At 35.1% G+C, this 15,347-nt stretch overlaps 1 long non-coding RNA gene across 1 annotated transcript; it reads right to left on the bottom strand.

The window, feature by feature from the left end:
• Positions 1 to 9,884: 9,884 nt before the first annotated feature.
• Positions 9,885 to 15,147, bottom strand: LOC141345137 (uncharacterized). The gene is made up of 5 exons (XR_012356948.1): positions 14,655 to 15,147; positions 13,734 to 13,864; positions 13,096 to 13,231; positions 11,859 to 11,940; positions 9,885 to 10,338 (listed from the first exon to the last, which is right to left on the bottom strand). It is a non-coding gene; the product is annotated as an uncharacterized lncRNA (long non-coding RNA).
• Between the last annotated feature and the right edge of the window lie 200 nt (positions 15,148 to 15,347).

Genomic DNA, 15,347 nt, shown 5'->3' with positions numbered 1-15,347 from the left:
AGGGTCTAACTTCAAAAATCATGCAAAACACTTCTAACACCTTCAGATATGTTTCTCTGTGTTGCAAAATAGCTTTTATTCATGCACAGAGTGTACATTTAAAGTGGGACCAAGATTCAGCTTGCATTGCCTGAACCAACTTTGTTCTGCGCTGAAAAGCTGTTTTCTGACATTTCAGGGTCTAACTTCAAAAATCATGCAAAACACTTCTAACACCTTCAGATATGTTTTTCTGTGTTGCAAAATAGCTTTTATTCATGTAAAGACTGCAAAGTTAAAGTGGGACCGAGATTCAGCTTGCATTGCCTGAACCAACTTTGTTCTGCGCTGAAAAGCTGTTTTCTGACATTTCATGGTCTAACTTCAAAAATCATGCAAAACACTTCTAACACCTTCAGATATGTTTCTCTGTGTTGCAAAATAGGTTTTATTCATGCACAGACTGCAAAGTTAAAGTGGGACAGAGATTCAGCTTGCATTGCTGGAACCAGCTTTGTTCTGCGCTGAAAAGCTGTTTTCTGACATTTCAGGGTCTAACTTCAAAAATCATGCAAAACACTTCTAACACCTTCAGATATGTTTCTCTGTGTTGCAAAATAGGTTTTATTCATGCACAGACTGCAAAGTTAAAGTGGGACAGAGATTCAGCTTGCATTGCTGGAACCAGCTTTGTTCTGCGCTGAAAAGCTGTTTTCTGACATTTCAGGGTCTAACTTCAAAAATCATGCAAAACACTTCTAACGCCTTCAGATATGTTTCTCTGTGTTGCAAAATAGGTTTTATTCATGCACAGACTGCAAAGTTAAAGTGGGACAGAGATTCAGCTTGCATTGCCTGAACCAACTTTGTTCTGCGCTGAAACGCTGTTTTCTGACATTTCAGGGTCTAACTTCAAAAATCATGCAAAACACTTCTAACACCTTCAGATATGTTTCTCTGTGTTGCAAAATAGCTTTTATTCATGCACAGAGTGTAAATTTAAAGTGGGACCAAGATTCAGCTTGCATTGCCTGAACCAACTTTGTTCTGAGCTGAAAAGCTGTTTTCTGACATTTCAGGGTCTAACTTCAAAAATCATGCAAAACACTTCTAACACCTTCAGATATGTTTCTCTGTGTTGCAAAAAAGGTTTTATTCATGCACAGACTGCAAAGTTAAAGTGGGACAGAGATTCAGCTTGCATTGCCTGAACCAACTTTGTTCTGAGCTGAAACGCTGTTGTCTGACATTGCAGGGTCTAACTTCAAAAATCATGCAAAACACTTCTAACACCTTCAGATATGTTTCTCTGTGTTGCAAAATAGGTTTTATTCATGCACAGACTGCAAAGTTAAAGTGGGACAGAGATTCAGCTTGCATTGCCTGAACCAACTTTGTTCTGCGCTGAAACGCTGTTTTCTGACATTTGAGGGTCTAACTTCAAAAATCATGCAAAACACTTCTAACACCTTCAGATATGTTTCTCTGTGTTGCAAAATAGCTTTTATTCATGCACAGAGTGTAAATTTAAAGTGAGACAGAGATTCAGCTTGCATTGCCTGAACCAACTTTTTTCTGCGCTGAAAAGCTGTTTTCTGACATTTCAGGGTCTAACTTCAAAAATCATGCAAAACACTTCTAACACCTTCAGATATGTTTCTCTGTGTTGCAAAATAGCTTTTATTCATGCACAGAGTGTAAATTTAAAGTGGGACCAAGATTCAGCTTGCATTGCCTGAACCAACTTTGTTCTGCGCTGAAAAGCTGTTTTCTGACATTTCAGGGTCTAACTTCAAAAATCATGCAAAACACTTCTAACACCTTCAGATATGTTTCTCTGTGTTGCAAAATAGGTTTTATTCATGCACAGACTGCAAAGTTAAAGTGGGACAGAGATTCAGCTTGCATTGCTGGAACCAGCTTTGTTCTGCGCTGAAAAGCTGTTTTCTGACATTTCAGGGTCTAACTTCAAAAATCATGCAAAACACTTCTAACACCTTCAGATATGTTTCTCTGTGTTGCAAAATAGCTTTTATTCATGCACAGACTGCAAAGTTAAAGTGGGACAGAGATTCAGCTTGCATTGCCTGAACCAACTTTGTTCTGCGCTGAAACGCTGTTTTCTGACATTTGAGGGTCTAACTTCAAAAATCATGCAAAACACTTCTAACACCTTCAGATATGTTTCTCTGTGTTGCAAAATAGCTTTTATTCATCCACAGAGTGTAAATTTAAAGTGAGACAGAGATTCAGCTTGCATTGCCTGAACCAACTTTTTTCTGCGCTGAAAAGCTGTTTTCTGACATTTCAGGGTCTAACTTCAAAAATCATGCAAAACACTTCTAACACCTTCAGATATGTTTCTCTGTGTTGCAAAATAGCTTTTATTCATGCACAGAGTGTAAATTTAAAGTGGGACCAAGATTCAGCTTGCATTGCCTGAACCAACTTTGTTCTGCGCTGAAAAGCTGTTTTCTGACATTTCAGGGTCTAACTTCAAAAATCATGCAAAACACTTCTAACACCTTCAAATATGTTTCTCTGTGTTGCAAAATAGGTTTTATTCATGCACAGACTGCAAAGTTAAAGTGGGACAGAGATTCAGCTTGCATTGCTGGAACCAGCTTTGTTCTGCGCTGAAAAGCTGTTTTCTGACATTTCAGGGTCTAACTTCAAAAATCATGCAAAACACTTCTAACACCTTCAGATATGTTTCTCTGTGTTGCAAAATAGGTTTTATTCATGCACAGAGTGTAAATTTAAAGTGAGACAGAGATTCAGCTTGCATCGCCTGAACCAACTTTTTTCTGCGCTGAAAAGCTGTTTTCTGACATTTCAGGGTCTAACTTCAAAAATCATGCAAAACACTTCTAACACCTTCAGATATGTTTCTCTGTGTTGCAAAATAGGTTTTATTCATGCACAGAGTGTAAATTTAAAGTGAGACAGAGATTCAGCTTGCATTGCCTGAACCAACTTTTTTCTGCGCTGAAAAGCTGTTTTCTGACATTTCAGGGTCTAACTTCAAAAATCATGCAAAACACTTCTAACACCTTCAGATATGTTTCTCTGTGTTGCAAAATAGCTTTTATTCATGCACAGAGTGTAAATTTAAAGTGGGACCAAGATTCAGCTTGCATTGCCTGAACCAACTTTGTTCTGCGCTGAAAAGCTGTTTTCTGACATTTCAGGGTCTAACTTCAAAAATCATGCAAAACACTTCTAACACCTTCAGATATGTTTTTCTGTGTTGCAAAATAGCTTTTATTCATGTACAGACTGCAAAGTTAAAGTGGGACCGAGATTCAGCTTGCATTGCCTGAACCAACTTTGTTCTGCGCTGAAAAGCTGTTTTCTGACATTTCATGGTCTAACTTCAAAAATCATGCAAAACACTTCTAACACCTTCAGATATGTTTCTCTGTGTTGCAAAATAGCTTTTATTCATGCACAGACTGCAAAGTTAAAGTGGGACAGAGATTCAGCTTGCATTGCTGGAACCAGCTTTGTTCTGCGCTGAAAAGCTGTTTTCTGACATTTCAGGGTCTAACTTCAAAAATCATGCAAAACACTTCTAACACCTTCAGATATGTTTCTCTGTGTTGCAAAATAGGTTTTATTCATGCACAGACTGCAAAGTTAAAGTGGGACAGAGATTCAGCTTGCATTGCCTGAACCAACTTTGTTCTGCGCTGAAACGCTGTTTTCTGACATTTCAGGGTCTAACTTCAAAAATCATGCAAAACACTTCTAACACCTTCAGATATGTTTCTCAGTGTTGCAAAATAGCTTTTATTCATGCACAGAGTGTAAATTTAAAGTGAGACAGAGATTCAGCTTGCATTGCCTGAACCAACTTTTTTCTGCGCTGAAAAGCTGTTTTCTGACATTTCAGGGTCTAACTTCAAAAATCATGCAAAACACTTCTAACACCTTCACATATGTTTCTCTGTGTTGCAAAATAGCTTTTATTCATGCACAGAGTGTAAATTTAAAGTGGGACCAAGATTCAGCTTGCATTGCCTGAACCAACTTTGTTCTGCGCTGAAAAGCTGTTTTCTGACATTTCAGGGTCTAACTTCAAAAATCATGCAAAACACTTCTAACACCTTCAGATATGTTTCTCTGTGTTGCAAAATAGGTTTTATTCATGCACAGACTGCAAAGTTAAAGTGGGACAGAGATTCAGCTTGCATTGCTGGAACCAGCTTTGTTCTGCGCTGAAAAGCTGTTTTCTGACATTTCAGGGTCTAACTTCAAAAATCATGCAAAACACTTCTAACACCTTCAGATATGTTTCTCTGTGTTGCAAAATAGCTTTTATTCATGCACAGACTGCAAAGTTAAAGTGGGACAGAGATTCAGCTTGCATTGCCTGAACCAACTTTGTTCTGCGCTGAAACGCTGTTTTCTGACATTTGAGGGTCTAACTTCAAAAATCATGCAAAACACTTCTAACACCTTCAGATATGTTTCTCTGTGTTGCAAAATAGCTTTTATTCATGCACAGAGTGTAAATTTAAAGTGAGACAGAGATTCAGCTTGCATTGCCTGAACCAACTTTTTTCTGCGCTGAAAAGCTGTTTTCTGACATTTCAGGGTCTAACTTCAAAAATCATGCAAAACACTTCTAACACCTTCAGATATGTTTCTCTGTGTTGCAAAATAGCTTTTATTCATGCACAGAGTGTAAATTTAAAGTGGGACCAAGATTCAGCTTGCATTGCCTGAACCAACTTTGTTCTGCGCTGAAAAGCTGTTTTCTGACATTTCAGGGTCTAACTTCAAAAATCATGCAAAACACTTCTAACACCTTCAGATATGTTTCTCTGTGTTGCAAAATAGGTTTTATTCATGCACAGACTGCAAAGTTAAAGTGGGACAGAGATTCAGCTTGCATTGCTGGAACCAGCTTTGTTCTGCGCTGAAAAGCTGTTTTCTGACATTTCAGGGTCTAACTTCAAAAATCATGCAAAACACTTCTAACACCTTCAGATATGTTTCTCTGTGTTGCAAAATAGGTTTTATTCATGCACAGACTGCAAAGTTAAAGTGGGACAGAGATTCAGCTTGCATTGCTGGAACCAGCTTTGTTCTGCGCTGAAAAGCTGTTTTCTGACATTTCAGGGTCTAACTTCAAAAATCATGCAAAACACTTCTAACACCTTCAGATATGTTTCTCTGTGTTGCAAAATAGGTTTTATTCATGCACAGACTGCAAAGTTAAAGTGGGACAGAGATTCAGCTTGCATTGCTGGAACCAGCTTTGTTCTGCGCTGAAACGCTGTTTTCTGACATTTCAGGGTCTAACTTCAAAAATCATGCAAAACACTTCTAACACCTTCAGATATGTTTCTCTGTGTTGCAAAATAGCTTTTATTCATGCACAGAGTGTAAATTTAAAGTGGGACCAAGATTCAGCTTGCATTGCCTGAACCAACTTTTTTCTGCGCTGAAAAGCTGTTTTCTGACATTTCAGGGTCTAACTTCAAAAATCATGCAAAACACTTCTAACACCTTCAGATATGTTTCTCTGTGTTGCAAAATAGGTTTTATTCATGCACAGACTGCAAAGTTAAAGTGGGACAGAGATTCAGCTTGCATTGCCTGAACCAACTTTGTTCTGCGCTGAAACGCTGTTTTCTGACATTTGAGGGTCTAACTTCAAAAATCATGCAAAACACTTCTAACACCTTCAGATATGTTTCTCTGTGTTGCAAAATAGCTTTTATTCATGCACAGAGCGTAAATTTAAAGTGAGACAGAGATTCAGCTTGCATTGCCTGAACCAACTTTTTTCTGCGCTGAAAAGCTGTTTTCTGACATTTCAGGGTCTAACTTCAAAAATCATGCAAAACACTTCTAACACCTTCAGATATGTTTCTCTGTGTTGCAAAATAGCTTTTATTCATGCACAGAGTGTAAATTTAAAGTGGGACCAAGATTCAGCTTGCATTGCCTGAACCAACTTTGTTCTGCGCTGAAAAGCTGTTTTCTGACATTTCAGGGTCTAACTTCAAAAATCATGCAAAACACTTCTAACACCTTCAGATATGTTTCTCTGTGTTGCAAAATAGGTTTTATTCATGCACAGACTGCAAAGTTAAAGTGGGACAGAGATTCAGCTTGCATTGCTGGAACCAGCTTTGTTCTGCGCTGAAAAGCTGTTTTCTGACATTTCAGGGTCTAACTTCAAAAATCATGCAAAACACTTCTAACACCTTCAGATATGTTTCTTTGTGTTGCAAAATAGGTTTTATTCATGCACAGAGTGTAAATTTAAAGTGAGACAGAGATTCAGCTTGCATTGCCTGAACCAACTTTTTTCTGCGCTGAAAAGCTGTTTTCTGACATTTCAGGGTCTAACTTCAAAAATCATGCAAAACACTTCTAACACCTTCAGATATGTTTCTCTGTGTTGCAAAATAGCTTTTATTCATGCACAGAGTGTAAATTTAAAGTGGGACCAAGATTCAGCTTGCATTGCCTGAACCAACTTTGTTCTGCGCTGAAAAGCTGTTTTCTGACATTTCAGGGTCTAACTTCAAAAATCATGCAAAACACTTCTAACACCTTCAGATATGTTTCTCTGTGTTGCAAAATAGGTTTTATTCATACACAGACTGCAAAGTTAAAGTGCGACAGAGATTCAGCTTGCATTGCTGGAACCAGCTTTGTTCTGCGCTGAAAAGCTGTTTTCTGACATTTCAGGGTCTAACTTCAAAAATCATGCAAAACACTTCTAACACCTTCAGATATGTTTCTCTGTGTTGCAAAATAGGTTTTATTCATGCACAGACTGCAAAGTTAAAGTGGGACAGAGATTCAGCTTGCATTGCTGGAACCAGCTTTGTTCTGCGCTGAAAAGCTGTTTTCTGACATTTCAGGGTCTAACTTCAAAAATCATGCAAAACACTTCTAACGCCTTCAGATATGTTTCTCTGTGTTGCAAAATAGGTTTTATTCATGCACAGACTGCAAAGTTAAAGTGGGACAGAGATTCAGCTTGCATTGCCTGAACCAACTTTGTTCTGCGCTGAAACGCTGTTTTCTGACATTTCAGGGTCTAACTTCAAAAATCATGCAAAACACTTCTAACACCTTCAGATATGTTTCTCTGTGTTGCAAAATAGCTTTTATTCATGCACAGAGTGTAAATTTAAAGTGGGACCAAGATTCAGCTTGCATTGCCTGAACCAACTTTTTTCTGCGCTGAAAAGCTGTTTTCTGACATTTCAGGGTCTAACTTCAAAAATCATGCAAAACACTTCTAACACCTTCAGATATGTTTCTCTGTGTTGCAAAATAGGTTTTATTCATGCACAGACTGCAAAGTTAAAGTGGGACAGAGATTCAGCTTGCATTGCCTGAACCAACTTTGTTCTGCGCTGAAACGCTGTTTTCTGACATTTGAGGGTCTAACTTCAAAAATCATGCAAAACACTTCTAACACCTTCAGATATGTTTCTCTGTGTTGCAAAATAGCTTTTATTCATGCACAGAGCGTAAATTTAAAGTGAGACAGAGATTCAGCTTGCATTGCCTGAACCAACTTTTTTCTGCGCTGAAAAGCTGTTTTCTGACATTTCAGGGTCTAACTTCAAAAATCATGCAAAACACTTCTAACACCTTCAGATATGTTTCTCTGTGTTGCAAAATAGCTTTTATTCATGCACAGAGTGTAAATTTAAAGTGGGACCAAGATTCAGCTTGCATTGCCTGAACCAACTTTGTTCTGCGCTGAAAAGCTGTTTTCTGACATTTCAGGGTCTAACTTCAAAAATCATGCAAAACACTTCTAACACCTTCAGATATGTTTCTCTGTGTTGCAAAATAGGTTTTATTCATGCACAGACTGCAAAGTTAAAGTGGGACAGAGATTCAGCTTGCATTGCTGGAACCAGCTTTGTTCTGCGCTGAAAAGCTGTTTTCTGACATTTCAGGGTCTAACTTCAAAAATCATGCAAAACACTTCTAACACCTTCAGATATGTTTCTCTGTGTTGCAAAATAGGTTTTATTCATGCACAGAGTGTAAATTTAAAGTGAGACAGAGATTCAGCTTGCATTGCCTGAACCAACTTTTTTCTGCGCTGAAAAGCTGTTTTCTGACATTTCAGGGTCTAACTTCAAAAATCATGCAAAACACTTCTAACACCTTCAGATATGTTTCTCTGTGTTGCAAAATAGCTTTTATTCATGCACAGAGTGTAAATTTAAAGTGGGACCAAGATTCAGCTTGCATTGCCTGAACCAACTTTGTTCTGCGCTGAAAAGCTGTTTTCTGACATTTCAGGGTCTAACTTCAAAAATCATGCAAAACACTTCTAACACCTTCAGATATGTTTCTCTGTGTTGCAAAATAGGTTTTATTCATGCACAGACTGCAAAGTTAAAGTGGGACAGAGATTCAGCTTGCATTGCTGGAACCAGCTTCCCAGCTAACAAATTTTTGTTCTGGGAACGTTTTGATAACGTTATTTGGAATGTTACAAAAACGTGGAAATGTCCAGTTTGTTTAACGTTACTAGAACGTAATTTAATGGTTAGCATAACGTTTCTACAACGTTCTTGCAACCTAAATTTCACTAAAAATGTAACGTTCTATTAACGTTTATTTGGGACATTCCAAAAACGTTAAAATGTCCAGTTTGCTTAACGTTACTAGAACGTTATTTTATGGTTAGCATAACGTTCCTACAACGTTCTAGCAACCTAAATTTCATTAAAAATATAACGTTCTATGAACGTTTATTTGGAACATTCCAAGAACGTTAAAATGTCCAGTTTGCTTAACAATACTAGAACGTTATTTTATGGTTAGCATAACGTTCCTACAACGTTCTTGCAACCTAAATTTCACTAAAAATTTAACGTTCTATTAACGTTTATTTGGAATGTTACAAAAACGTGGAAATGTCCAGTTTGTTTAACGTTACTAGAACGTTATTTTATGGTTAGCATAACGTTCCTACAACGTTCAAGCAACCTAAATTTCATTAAAAATATAACGTTCTATGAACGTTTATTTGGAACATTGCAAGAACGTTAAAATGTCCAGTTTGCTTAACGTTACTAGAACGTTATTTTATGGTTAGCATAACGTTCCTACAACGTTCTAGCAACCTAAATTTCATTAAAAATATAACGTTCTATGAACGTTTATTTGGAACATTCCAAGAACGTTAAAATGTCCAGTTTGCTTAACGTTACTAGAACGTTATTTTATGGTTAGCATAACGTTCCTACAACGTTCTAGCAACCTAAATTTCATTAAAACTATAACGTTCTATGAATGTTTATTTGGAACATTCCAAGAACGTTAAAATGTCCAGTTTGCTTAACGTTACTAGAATGTTATTTTATGGTTAGCATAACGTTCCAATAACGTTCTTGCAACCTAAATTTAATTAAAATATAACATTCTATCATTCTATGAACGTTTATTTAGAACATTCCAAGAATGTTAAAATGTCCAGTTTGCTTAACGTTACCAGAACGTTATTTTATGGTTAGCATAACGTTCCTACAACATTCTAGCAACCTAAATTTAATTAAAATATAACATTCTATGAACGTTTATTTGGAACATTCCAAGAACGTTAAAATGTCCAGTTTGCTTAACGTTACTAGAACGTTATTTTATGGTCAGCATAACATTCCTACAACGTTCTTGCAACCTAAATTTCATTAAAATATAACATTATATGAACCTTTTTTTTAACATTCCAAGAACGTTAAAATGTCCATTTTGCTTAATGTTACTAAAACGTTATTTTATGGTTAGCATAACATTCCTACAACGTTCTTGCAACCTAAATTTCATTAAAAATATAACATTCTATGAACATTTATTTGAAACATTCCAGGAAAGTTAAAATGTCCAGTTTGCTTAACATTACTAGAACGTTATTTTACTGTTAGCATAACATTCCTACATTACTTCAACCTACATTTTATTAAAAATACAAAGTTCTAAAAACAATTATTTGGAACTTCACAAAGTACAGTTTAATAAAATGTTATTTTAAGATTAGCAGTGTTGCAACATCATCTTTCAACATCATTATTAGAACACTCCAGATACAAGCACATTGCATGCATTTCAGGTATTTAAATTATTAAAGATGCACACTTTCAAAATAACTCATTAACAGATTGAACAGATCAGTGAAAATTGCAGATCATGTGAAAAAAAAAAATTACATTTAGTTTAATATTCATGACAAGGACAACTTCACAGGTAAATGTAAACTATCATATTAACATTTAATCAGTGAGAACTTCTGAATTGTGTGTGGGTTCTGAAAAACTAGTACTGCAGGAACTGTGGTCCATGGCCTGTCTCTTCACACTCTATCTGTAAAGTAAACAGATTGGCAGATGTTACAAACTGTGTTATTACAAAATGCTTATGAAGTAATTAGTGTGGCTATGCAAAACAATTTATTAGGATCTGTGCTACAAGTTCTACAAAAATTAAATCACTCAAAAGTCAAAACCAGTTTACAAAAAAAGTTATACAATAGGATGGTTCCTATTGTAAAAGAGTACACCCCAAAATGAAAACTCAGAAAATAAGGTAAATGCTGTAGATGCCAAACTCATTTGAGTTTATACTCATTTGACTTGGCATACACTACTTTTTAAAACAGCAGCATTAAGAAAAACATCTTCTGAAGCATCATGAAATTATATATATATAAAAAAATAAGCATTCAAATAATACATTTTCATCACATCATTTTTAAAAACTATATTTAAGTCATCTTAAATCAGGGGTGGGGAATGCTGGAGGGCCACTCTCCTGCAGAGTTTAGCTCCAATCCTAATCAAACACACTTAAAAAAGCTAATCAAGGTCTTCAGAATTACTAGGGCTACAGTCAGGTGAGGTGTGTTTTTTTTCTCTCCAAGTTTGGAGATAAACTCTGCAGGAGTGTGGCCCTCCAGGATCAACGTTCCCCATCCCTAACTTAAACTAACAATTTATTCATCTTGATTTGTATACACATGCACACGACTGAAATATAGTCATAATAGGGTAGTTAAGTCAAATGCAGTTTCCATTTTACACCAATCTTAAACAGGAAAAAACACTCAAAATATTAACTTTTAGAAGTTATTAATAAAGTTAACAAATAACCAATGTTGCCTTGTAACATGTAATTGGCTGATAAACTATCACATGACCTCAATCAGGGTAGCAAATTCAGAGATAAAACATTTGAAAATGAAAAAAAGAAAAAAAAATGCTACATGGATTAATTTATTTATTATTTTTATTTTTTTATCTCCAGGGTCAAAAAGAAAAGAGGAAAAAAAGGAAGGGGAAGTTATTCATAAGTTGTTAGGTTATCCTTTAAATTGTACCAGTATTCTGAAACAAGACATAACAGATAATATAAGTAGCTATAAAACTACAATACAAAGTTATTTACACAATTACAAATGAAAACACATTATAAATGGCATTTATTATAAATGACAAATAATTATCTAGCCAAAATGAATTTACTTAAAACAAGTGAAACATACATCTCTCATTGAGCACAAATACATATGTTTTAATATTTGCGATGTAACACTAGTTTGCTAAACTATTATTTATTATGTAGGCAAGGCTTTATAGTTCACTCATGTTCCAGTATTATTGTAAAACATTATCTTTCACATGCACAAAAATGTATTGGCAAATGCAGTGAGTCGGTGCTCACACGTACAGACATAGATTGTACAACTGTCCGTTAAAATTAAACAATGCCTGAAAGTATCAAGTATACCTAATAAGACCTTAATGATAATGTGTTATTTAAACAAAACATTTTGTGTTGAACCATTTATATTATTAGTTGTGTCATGATTCTGGGGTGTGACTCACCCTTGACTCACGATGGGGAGCATACTTCAAGGTGTCTGCAATGAACTCTTCTAACACCTTAACTGGCACTTTTGGCAAGCCTCTAAAAAAGGACGTTTGGCATAATTTAAGAAACATGTAAGTAACAAGTATTTTCTTTTAAAAGTGACATTTCTTAATGAAGTCGTGGTTTAGTAAAAACTTCACAAATTTGCGGAAAAATTATGTGGACCTCAAAGAAAAATATCTATTTCATGACCCCCTTTCTATGAAGCCCCTATTTATAATACATTATAAGGGTATTTATAAGGCATTTATAATGAATGCATAACGCATTGTAAAAAAAAAAAACCACCTTATAATATGTTATATCATCTCATGAATAATCAAAAACAATTGTAATACATTATAATATTTGAGTATTTGAGGTTATAACTTTTACGATTATGATTATTTATAACACACAATGGACATCATATTAAATCTACTTAATTTATAATGGACTATATCATATTACATTTATTTTTTACATTATATTACATTTTATTTTGATGGTCCCCTTAGTCTTATTAACTATAAGCTGAAACTTTCCAACTGCATGTCAACTAACAATTAGAGTATTAGTAGACTTAGGCTAAGGTTGGGCTATAGGTAGAAGGTTCACGTACTTGCAAAGTTACTTATAATATAATAGTTTACCTTTTGGAGAAACATTAAAATACAGTGTTAGCATATATTTAGTATACTACTAATAATGATTACTGCTAGCGGACATGGAGTTGCAGAGTTACTTATCAAAAGCTGTCTAAAAGGTACCATCAAAATAATCAAACTGATAATACAAATGTGTCATCACACATTCATCTGATCTGATGCCTGATCTTAGGGTTTTTTGGGAAATATTATTATAATTACTTATAAGTGGTCTTTGTATGCTTTAAGTAAAGTGAAATGAGTAACATGGCAAGATATGAGACTTATAATACATTATAACTATGAGCAGGTAATCATACTCTTAAAAGCTATAACCACAAATAAGTAAAAATTATAATCTTATGAATACTCATGAGATGATATAACATTATAAGGTTTTTTAAAATGCATTATGCATTCATTATAATGCCTTAAGAATAACATTATAATTTGTTATAAATACGGGCTTCGTTGAAATACCGAAATATTTCTTAAAACAAGAGGTGATGCTTGGTCTGAGTAATGTCTTTGTGTTAATTCTGTCAGTTAGAAATGTAATACTTACGAATGATCACGCCGCAATGTCCAGCTCTTCCCCTGTTCCTTCCTTTAATGCGGTACTGACACTGTTCCAACTGTTCGCAACACCATCCGGATGGCATCTCAGGTGCTTTGCCTCCAAGGAGGCTTAGGTGATAAACCTACAAAAATATAATATAATGTATATACAGTGGTGGCCAAATTATTAGAACACAAGTATTTTCAGCAGATAATTGATTTTAATTTGGTTTTAAGTCAGTAATTTCTATTTTTTGCTGTAGTGTGTCCGTTGGAAATATCGGTTTACATTAGTAATTGTAATACTCCAGTGAGTCTGACAAAAGTCAGTGCTCCACACAAAGATCTGATCTCATCATCATTGGGTCTGTCTGACTGACAAAAAGAAACAAAACAAACTGAGACAGACTAAATCCAGAACTGGATTCTGAAGAATCCTACCTGCAAAGCTACCTGGAAAACTAGACAAGTGCACCTAGGGCAAAAGCTGCTTTAAAATCAAAGGATAGTCACACCAAATGTTGATTAAATTTAGTTAATAGAAGTTCATTGATAAAGAAGATCTATTTATGACATTATTTTTGACAGCATCCTCATTTTACAACATTTTCACACAAGTGTCTAAAACTTTTAACAGTACTGTACCTTTGCAGATAGGTCTCTTGAAGCATCTTAAAGACTTTGCCGCAGATCTTCTGGATTTAATCTGTCTCCGTTCGTTCTGTTTCTTCATGTCATTCCAGACAAACTGGATGATGATGAGATCAGATCTGTGTCTGTGGAGCAAACAAAAATCTCATTGGACTTTTACAATTAATGGAAAATTAATGTTTGGAAATGTAAACTGATATTTCAAGCTGACACAGATAACTGATTTAAAACCATCATTTGGTTTCATCTGGTTACAACTATTCTAGTAATGTTGGCCACCACTTTATAATGTATAGCAGTTATAACACAAGATTGTTGTACAATAACAGATGAGCGACAGCTTTAGTGATTATAAAGGAAGTGTTCTCACTGTCTAGGCTATAAGAATTTGAATAAATGCATTCATAGATTCGCTCTCAAAATTACAGTGATTGACATAACCATAACAATTAACAAAATTTAGACACACAAAAGAAACACATTTAAATGGAAAAAACGTTTACATATGTAATTTTAATCATCAAAGATGAGTTTCAAGTAATAGAATTGGTGACTGCAAGGAAACTAACATTTAGACAGAAGCAGGATTATTATGCTGCTGTCACTAAAACCTAAAGCACAGATAACTGACAAACTTTGGTTTTCAACAACTGTTTAGGTAAGACAAACCTGACTTAATTTACATGATTACACTATTAATGAGCCTTTTAATACAATTTTGAGTGTATTTAAATGGAATAACTGAACCACAAAAGAGATAACATTTTGGTTGCACGTTTTAAGGCCTGTGTCGTTCACTAAGACCTTTATTAAAAATTATTAGATTGAATAATTATGCCTATTTTTAGCATCATGCAAGTCCTGCTCCTAATTATATTAAGGCATGCATATATTTTCAAAATGAACTGAACTTACCGGTAACCGACCAAACTCCCGCAAAGGACCCTCTCAGGAAAGCAGTGTCCACAACCAGTTTAATGTTAGGACGACACTACTGGGCGGGAACATTAGAAATCAATTGGAACATACAAAATTATAATTTGCAAGATTAAAAATGTCTTAAAATTAATTAAAATATATTTTTTACCTCAAAACAATCCCTCAGTATTACACCAATTTATTGTCAATACTATAGTAATACTATAATACTAAAAAAATTGGTCAGATATACATTATATGGTGACTAAATATGCTATTTTAAATAATGGTAATTAAACAAAGCTAACACTTAACATTAAATACGAAAATAAATCACTGGCACTTACCGTTTCTTGTGATGTGTGTGTTCAAAGTTGTTTTGTACGTCCGTGAATGACGACGATCAAATGCTGACTTTCATCACAATTTAAATACACACAATAAATCGACTATGTTGCACAGACACAGACATCATTCAAGAATCACCCCATAACTGATTGAAGTCATTGAACCGCGAATGAATGACCCTCACAAAATGGCGACCAGCTAAAGACTTGTTTCATGCTCATCACGCGTGTCCGTAAAGACGAATTAGTCCCGCCTTCTAAATGAATGAGCCAGTCGTTAATTAGGAAACTCATCACGTCACTGCAGCGGCCGTTAGAAGCTCCGGTTCCTATAGAAACAGGC

Source organism: Garra rufa, chromosome 11 (genome assembly GCF_049309525.1).
Source record: "Garra rufa chromosome 11, GarRuf1.0, whole genome shotgun sequence".
In the NCBI taxonomy this organism is placed as follows: domain Eukaryota; kingdom Metazoa; phylum Chordata; class Actinopteri; order Cypriniformes; family Cyprinidae; genus Garra; species Garra rufa.
Note: the sequence above shows the minus strand (reverse complement) of the source record. Positions and strands in the feature narration are given on the sequence as shown.